The sequence below is a fragment of the Loxodonta africana genome, chromosome 8 (genome assembly GCF_030014295.1).
Source record: "Loxodonta africana isolate mLoxAfr1 chromosome 8, mLoxAfr1.hap2, whole genome shotgun sequence".
Taxonomy (NCBI): Eukaryota; Metazoa; Chordata; class Mammalia; order Proboscidea; family Elephantidae; genus Loxodonta; species Loxodonta africana.
In genome coordinates this window covers 61042261-61051770 of record NC_087349.1, presented here as the reverse complement: position 1 = coordinate 61051770, position 9510 = coordinate 61042261, and positions in this window count along the sequence as shown.

The window sequence follows — 9510 nt, the reverse complement described above, 5'->3', positions numbered from 1 at the left end:
GATATTGCATACCCTGAGTACCTGGCACTAATGTCAATTATAAAAATTATCAAATGCACAAATAGTATAAATTCCAACCCAACTTAATTTAACCTTCTACAACCTACCTGATTCTTACACACACTTAAAAAAAAAAAAATCTTAAATTAGTAAGACATCTAATTAGGCAAAGAAACTGGGTTCAAAAGTTTTCTGAGAATAAAATTGAGATTCTCTTCTTAGTGACATGATTTATTCCCAGATGTTTTTGTTGGTTGTCATTCAGTCGATTTTGACTTATGGTGACCCACATGTTACAGAGTAGAACCGCTCCATAGGGTTTCTTGACTGTAATCTTAGCGGAAGCAGATCTCCAGGTTTATCTTCCATGATACTGTTGGGTGAGTTCAAACCACCAACATTTTTAGATTAGGAGCTGAGCACATACTGTTTGCACCACCTAGGGACCTTATTCTCAGATAGACAATAGGTATTTTGATCACAGGGCCCTCCTACCTGTTCTGCTCACATTCTGCTACTTCATCCCTCAGCAGTGGCCACCCAGCAGCTCACCACTACAGTGATCCTCCCTGGCAGGACTTGGTCAACCCATCTTAGGCACCAGCTCATGCTCTTTCTTTCTGCCTCATCATCATAATTTACTTGCCTGTGGCCCATTCTCTCAGAACTTTGAGGTCTCATCTCCAAAATAACAGTATCCTTGTGAAATTGTGGTGGCATAGTGGTTCAGAGCTACAGCTGCTAACCAAAAGGTTGGCAGTTCAAATTCACCAGGTGCTCTTTGAAAGCTCTATAAACCCAGACCCAGTGCCGTCGAGTCAATTCCGACTCCTAGCGACCCTATGGGACAGGGTAGAACTGCCCCGTAGAGTTTCCAAGGAGCGCCTGGAAGCTCTATAGAGCAGTTCTATTCTCTATTATAGGGTCTCTATGAGTTGGAATCCAGTCAACCGCAATGGGTTTGGTTTTTGGATTTTTTGTGCAGATGATATAAATGCTATTCACTGATGATAGGTTAATGTGTTATCTCCCCCACCTTCCCCAGGGCATCTGCATTTTAATAGAGAATAGATACCTGAACATACAATGTCTTAAGTCAAATAAATAGCGAACTAATGGTTGAATTGTAAATGAGCTCCTCAGGGCCATTTGACTTTAGCTCTCACCTCATTGCCCTTGTCTCTGCTGTTACCAGTTTCTGCAGAGCTCATTGTTGACCCCAACCCCATATCCTTGCAGTCAAATGCAAGCCTGTCCCAGGAGGCAAGGACTACAGCATTCTGAGCAACTGTCTTTCTCCACAATCAGATGGACCAGTATGAACCACTGTTATTGCTTCTCGGACTCAGGGGTGCCCCCTACTGGGCTCCTTCATTGTTCTCCAGTCTTCCAGGGTGTCGACCTCTCTGCTTGCAACTGAATGTAGCTGGCATTTATTGAACTCTTGCTATGTGTTGGAGCCCTGGTGGTGCAGTGGTTAAGAGATTGGCTGCTAACCAAAAGGTTGGCAGTTTGAATCCACAGCCACTCCTTGGAAACCCTATGGGGCAGTTTTACTCTGTCCTGTAGGGTTGTTATGAGTTAGAATTGACTTGACAGCAATGGGTTTGGTTTGGTTTTACTATGTGTCGGGTCCTACTGTAGGTGCTTTGCACATATTAATTCATGAAATATTTGAACAACCCTGTGACACTGAAATTATATACCAGAGTGGAAGCCAGCTGAATATCAATCCCAGGTACGGGTATTATTGATATCCACATTTTAAAGATGATGAAATATTATTTTATTTATAAAATATTTTTGAGCTTCTACTATGAGATAGGTACTGTTCCAGGTCCTGGGGATACTCCTGTAAACAAAAACACAAAGATCCTTGCCTTCATAGTTTAGATTACAACGAGGATCAATGAAGAGAATTTCTAGAAAGGCTTCTGTCAGAGATCTTAAATCAGACCAGATAGTCAGCTACTTCTCCTGCTGGGCCTTGCTTTTTATAATCGACAGCTACTTCTCAACTTTTCTAGAACTATCAGAGGTATAGCCATCGAATCGGCAGCATATCTGCTGTCATATATGTCATCGACTCCACTTTTATTTGTACCTTTGTGGACTCTATAAGCTGCGTTGCCAAAGTCTTGTCTCTCTAATAATGCATTAGCTGAAGGAATTAGGCTGAGACAATGCCAGGAGAGTGCATAGTTCGATCTGTACCTGCCCTAGGGACAGAGGAAGAGTGCAATTTCTCAGATACTGAAATTGTTGAAAAGTTATAGAGCCACTTGGAAAGAGTTTAAAACAAAACAAGTACACTTTGCAGTGGAAACTTCCAGCTAGATGTTAGAATTCACTAACATCAAAACCTCGACTTAAAAAAAAGTCAACTTTTCTTTGTGAATTAGGAACAAATTAAATTAGGATTTCGGTCTCTATTTATAAAGGAAAATATACAAATACTCTAAACATACAGTAAAATCTGCAAAAGCCAGAACCTGTGTAAGGTGGAAACCTGTCAGACAAGGAAAACGCAAATATTTTCCACTAAAACAAGCTATAGAAAAGTGGTAAACTGCACCCTGTCAAAGGCAGAAAATTTGCAAGACCCAGAAAAACAAAGCAGTCCTGTCGAGTTCTGGTTCTCACAGGTTTCGCTGTACACAATATATCTAGAGAGAGAGAGTACCCGTAACCCTTTCATATATGTTTTATTTATAAAGAAATGTTCTGTCGGTATCTTGACAGAGCTGATGTGGCTGGCTGAGATGAGGAAGCATTGTTTTTCTAAAGTTGGCCCCTAGATATTTTTCTTTTTTAAACAGTTTTATTGAGATATAATTCACATACCATACAATTCACCCATTTAAAGTGTACAATTTAACGATTTTTAGTATATTCACACATATGTGCAGCCATTACCACAATCAATTGAAAACATTTTAATCACCTCAAAAAGAAACTCCCTACCCTTTAGCTGTATCCCTGCCCTCCCATTACCCTCTCCCCCACTCCACTCTACCCCCCACCCCAATGCTCCGTCCTAATCTACTTTCTGTCTCTATAGATTTTCCTATTCTGTACTTTCATACAATACATGGACTTTTGCGGCTGGTTTCTTTCACTTAGCATAACATTTTCCGGGTTCATCCAAGTGGTAGCATGTATCAGTACTTCCTTTTTATAGCTGAATAATATTCCATTTATGGATATACTAAATTTTGTTTATCTGTTTGTCTGTTGATGGCCATTTGGATTGTTTCCACCTTTTGGCTATTATGAATAATGCTGCTATAAACATTCCTGTACCGGTTTTTGTATGAGCATATGTTTTCATTTCTCTTGGATATATACCTAGGGGTGGAATTGTTTGGTCATATGGTAATTCTCTATGTAATCATTTGAGAGACTGCCAGGCTATTTGCTAAAGCAGCTGTACCATTTTACATTCCCACCAGCAGTGTATGAATATTTCAGTTTCTCTACATCATAGCCAACGCTTATTTTCTCATTTGTTTTATTATTTCTATTATTCTAGCCATCCTAGTGAGTGTGAAGTGGTATCTCATTTTAGTTTTAAATTGCATTTCCCTGATGGTTAATGATGTTGAGCATCTTTTCATTAAATGTGTATCAGATTCTTTGCGTCTTTTTTAATTGGGCTATGTGTCTTTTTATTATTGAGTTATACGAATTCTCTATATATTTTAAATATAAGTTCCTTATCAGAATATATGATTTTCAGGTATTTTCTCCCATTCTGTGGGGTTTTTTTGGATTTTCCTGATGGTGCCCTTTGAAGCATAAAACCTTTTAATTTTTTTTTTTAATGTACTTTAGATGAAGGTTTGCAGAACAAACTAGCTTCTCATCAATTAGTACACGTATTGTTTTGTGACATTGGTTACCAACCCCACAACATGTCAACACTCTCCCTTCTCCACCTTGGGCTCCCTATTACCAACGTTCCTGTCCCCTCCTGCCTTCTAGTCCTTGCCCCTGGGCTGGTGTGTCCCTTTAGTCTCGTTTTGTTTTATGGGCCTGCCTAATCTTTGGCTGAAGCGTGAACCTCAGCAGTGACTTCATTACTGAGGTGAAAGGGTGTCTGGGGACCATACACTGGGGGTTTCTTCAGTCTCTGTCAAGCCAGTAAATCTGGTAAAATCTTTTTAATTTTGAGAAACTTCAATTTATCTATTTTTTCTTGTTGTTGTTGCTTATGTTTTTGATGTTACGTCTAAGAATCCTTCACCAAATCCAAACTCAGAAAAAATTTACTGCTATGTTTTCTTCTAAGGGTTTTATAGTCTTAGCTCTTACATTTAGATCTTTGATCCACTTGAGTTAATTTTTATATAGAGAGTGAAGTGAAGGTCTAACTTCATTCTTTCGTGTGTGGTTGTCTAATGGTCCCAGAAACATTTGTTTAAAAGAATATTCTTTCTCTATTGAATGCCTTGGCACTGTTGTCAAAAGTCAATTAATCACAGGTATATGGGTTTATTATCAGGCTCTCAATTGTATTTCAGCGATCTATATATTTATCCTTGTGCTAGTACCACACTGTCTTGATTACCATTTCTTTGTAGTAATTTTGAAATCAGGAAGTGTGAGTCCTCTTACTTTTTTTCTTCTTTTTCAGGATTATTTTGGCTATTCTCTGTCCCTTGCAATCCCATATGAATTTTAGAATCAGCTTGTCAATTTCTCCAAAGAAATTAGCTTTTTCTGCATCTGTTGAGATGATCATGTGATTTCTTTTGTTTTTTGTTCTATTGATATGATGTATTTCATTAATTGATTTTTGGATATTGAACCAACCTTGCATTCTTAGAATAAGTCCCACTGGTCATGGTGTATAATACTTTTGAACCAATCTTGCGTCCTCAGACTAAATCCCACTTGATCTTGGTGTATAATACTTTTTATATGTTGCTGGATTTGGTTTGCTAGTATTTTTTTGAGAATTTTTTAGTCCGCATTCGTAAGAGATATTGGTCTGTAGTTTTCTTGTAATATATTTGTCTGGTTTTGGTATCAGAGTAAACTGGCCTCAAAAAATGAGTTGGGAAGTGCTTCCTGACCCTCAGGCTTTAACATGCAAAATCCGTTTGGACCTTAGAAGGCTACTGTCTCAGAGGGAAGACAAGGGAGACAGTAAAATTAAATAACTAAAATGGGGCACAAAAGAAATACTGGGGCTATGTGTATGATCATGCTAAGCCAGGTGGACCACTTTGGGATTACCAGTTGATGATGAATGTTTTAAAGACATAATTTCCTAGACTAGAATGTGGGGGTGGGATGTTGGGGACTAGGGTCACCATAACAATGCAAACGTGCTTCTATCTTTGCCCTGTCACTCCCTGGGATTTCTATTCCCTTTCTTTCATTTACATATGTAAGTTACATAAATTTACATATTTTCTGATTAAAAAAAATATATGCTTAATATAAAACTTCACATATTTCACTGTTGTCTCCTAGCCATCAATAAGTTATTGTATTTATTTGCTTTATGTTTGCTTACTGTGTCATAGCTTCTTGTTTTGTTTTGATATGCTCAAATAGACTGCTTGAGTGAGCTAGTTTGATTATTGGTGACTTTGAAGCTGTAACATTCTGTCACCAGGTAGTTAGAGCCATTACTAGGTATGTGGGCCCAGAAGTCCATTCACTTTTCTTGTATCGATTCAGCTCAGGTGTCAAGATAGTCAGTCACCAAGTGTGTGGTGCGGGCTCTCACCTACAGCCTTAGATAAGCAGGGATGATTGGTGTAGGCACAAGTATCTGGGTGCAGTAGGAGGTCACACACTGAGCAAGACATGGGGCTGACAACTGCCCCTGAGTGTCTGGGGGGAAACATGTCCCTGTTCCCTAGAGCACGCAGGTGGGTGGGTTTTGCATCCGGACTGTGGGCACGCAATGCTGTTGGCTGTAAGGACTAGAAGTCACCACTTATTCTTGGACCCCTGTCATGGTGGCTAGGTGTCATGGGTGGAGCCACCAGTCCTCAGGCCCCTGATATGGGTAGGTAAGAAGCCTGCTTAATAGACAGAGCAGTGTCAAATGTCACCCACTTGCCTCTCCACCATGTAGCTGAAACAATTGAAGTTAGACTTCAGGTATACACCCTGTTGTACAGTGCTAATGAGGGCCTACACTGTTGAAATGGGCCCACACAGGTCTATGCAGGGGTAAAAGGTATTCAAAGCCCATCGACCCCTTATGCCTGTGCCTAGGCAAAGGAGCTGTTTCTGCCCTGAGTTCCCAGCATAGGGGAGCCAGCAGATTATTTTTTCCCTGTTTGTTAATTTGTTCCCTCTCTTTTTTTTCCAAGGTGGGGAGAATGGCTCAGGGCGAGTGCAGGGTCTTTCTTCCAGCCCAGGGGATGCAGCTGGCTGGGACCCAGCGTAGAGCTGGAAGGGAGAAGGTAAGTGGGAGAGAGATTTTTCCCAAAGGGGTATTTTTTGATCACAGTAGGTTAAACGCAGGTACTTACTGTTTGCCAATTGTGGGTCACTTCTTGCTGGTTCTGGAGGGTTGAGCAGACTCTCCACCTCTCGTTCTTTCTCGGTGTGGAAAACACATCCTGAGTGCCACTGCATGGAGCTTCTGTAAAGCTACACTTGTGACCCCTCTGCTGCCTCCGTAGGCACTGGGCCACCTCCATTTACTGTCAAAGCCAGTCGGCCCCACCTGCACTGATGATGCAGTAACATGATAGCTCTACTGAAACAAATGCACCAGAATTACTGAAGATGCCAATGATCCAAACCTTTCAGCTCCTTAAGGTAACAATGGATTCTCCAGTGAAGTGGGGCATCCCTTTCATGGTGCAGTTTTTTAGGCTGATTCCAGTGCAGTGTAGCAGTGTGCTCTTACTGTCTCTAACAGATCTTTCTGAAAACAGGTCTTTTAGCATTCATTCTTAGACTTCCTTCTTGTTAAGGTTTAGGCATGATTCCATGAGGACCAGTCCAAGGGTACTATGCATGTACACACCACTGCTGCTACTCCAGCACTAATCTTTCACTAAGCTGGGGTGATATGACTCCCAGCCTATAAAGTGAGCTGTTTTCCAGGGGGTGCCTTGGTCCCTCATTAAAATAGAATTCTGGTAGTCCTCTAGATATGCAGGCCTGTTTGAATCATAGAATGATGTCATTTGTCACATGTAATCACTTTTTGATCTATGCATGTTCTTAGTCCTTGTTCTCTTTATCTTTAGCCTCATTTGTTTTCCCCCCTTCCACATTTTCTTGACAGTTTTTTAATCCTTATGGTGCTTTTTTAGTGTAATGTTTTTTTCATTTTCTTAATTTTTGTACTTTAAATTTTTTTTTAATAGCGGGGAAGAAATCTTTCTTATCTAACGTCTATTCAACTGTAAATTTCTAGAGTATGCATATAGATTCTTAATAACTTCTGCTATGACTCAGAAAATAAAACTGGGGATTTAAAATAAATGTTTCATTTTATTCACTTTTTGACGAGCATAAATGTAGATGTAAAGATATTAAAAATACTGGGTGAGTTCAAGAAATAGAGATGTGTTTTATTTTTCATGGCAGCCAATAGCTAACCAAAAAGATAGAAAGCAGACAGGAACAGTATTTTTGTCTCCTTAATAGAAACCCAAACCCATTGTCTTCGAGTCGATTCCAACTGATAGCAACCCTATAGGACAGAGCAGAACTGCCCCCACAGAATTTCCAAGGAGCGCCTGGTGGATTTGAACTGCTGATGTTTTGGTTAGGAGCCATAGCGCTTAACCACTACATCACTAGGGCTTACTTTGTCTCCTTAGGATCTGCTAATAAGAAACCTAGTTTTCATGAGGGTTGCTCACGTGAATGTATATTCAGCAAACAATATCTGAAAAACTTCAGTTTTGTTACCTTTCCACTTCCTGCATTTTTCAGTTTTGGTGTTCCAGAAGTTTCTCTTTCCAGGCAGCCAGTGACTGGCTGTTGCATTCTGATGATATATTTAAACGTAAGAATTCAGTGCAAGGTCATCAAAAAAGAAGGCTCTCTGAGAACTAGAGGGGGAGCCCACAGCCTGCCCGAATTCCTGTATACAACCGCTCTGCATTTCCCAAGACCCTGGCTTAATTTCCCAAATGGGACAAGATCATTTCAAGCAACCATAATTGCAGTGCAGCATTTTGTTGAAGGAACTGAAATTCTGTGCTAATTAGGAATATTTATATCTTGGGGATGCCTTACAGAGTGGAATTTTTAAAAATCAAATTATACTGCATTCTCACCATAACACTCTCCTCAGGTTTCCCACTGTGGGACCTCCTTCGAGGTGTGAGTGGCTTTTAATAAGATCCTTTTAATGTTTCAGGAATAAAAACCCTTGAATCGTGCCTAAGGTGCCCCAACTGACTCAGCATTGCAGCCTAGAGTCATGTACAAGTTTCAAGGCAAAAAATAAAAATAAACCTTGGAATGATTAAATTTCAAATTAATGTTTTATTTATTGATAAATGGTTATAGTCTACATAATAGATTTTAAATTTTGCTGAATATAATTATTTAATTTGTTGTGGTAAACTGAAAACGATCCTATCAGAGAAATAATTTAATCTGTTGGCTGCCTTAACTGTCCCTGAAATTGTTTCTCTTGTTACTTTGAGCTATAAGTGTGCTCCTGTTTTAGTTACTGACACAATGGTGGAACTTTATGAAAGAACATAGTACTTATACATATTATATACAAGGAGCCCTGACAGTGCAGTGGTTAAGTGCTCAGTCACTAACCCAAAGGTTGGTGGTTTGAACCTCCCCAGCGGCTCCTTGGGAGAAAGAACTGGCGATCTGCTCCTGTAAAGATTACACCCAAGAAACCTCTATGGGGCAATTCTACCCTGTCATACAGGGTTGCTATGAATCAGAATCGATTTGACAGCATGTAACAAACAAACAGCATATTATATAATTGATCTGAAGTAGATTTGACTCAAATAAAATTTTAGCCAGGCATTTTGCTAGGTTATTGAAATATTGAGTACAGCTAAGTTTGTAGACTGGTAAGGGAGAAAAAATACAACCAACATATTCCATAGAAGTAAGGATGGTGAGACTTCGACTTGCTTACTTTGGACACATCTTTAGGAAAGACCAGTGGCTAGAAAAGGACATAATGTTTGGTAAAGTACAGGGTCAGGGAAAATTAGAGAAACCCTTAATGAAATAGACTGAGAGAACAGTCACAACAATGGACTCAAACATACCAATGACCATGAAGATGGGGAAGGACTGAGCAACACTCATTCTGTTATAAATAACAGAACCATTAATCAGAGCCGGCTCAATGGCATCTAACAACAACAAAGGGAGAAAGACAATTATACAAGCTATTACATAAGATGTGGCAAGCTCTTTGATACTAGAGGTACAGGAAGTTAAGAATGGATAGTATGGGCACATAAGCTAGTCTTTGGGGATCAGGGAGACATATCAGGCATGGAAAAAAAAAACCTGTTGCCGTCAAGTTGATTCTGA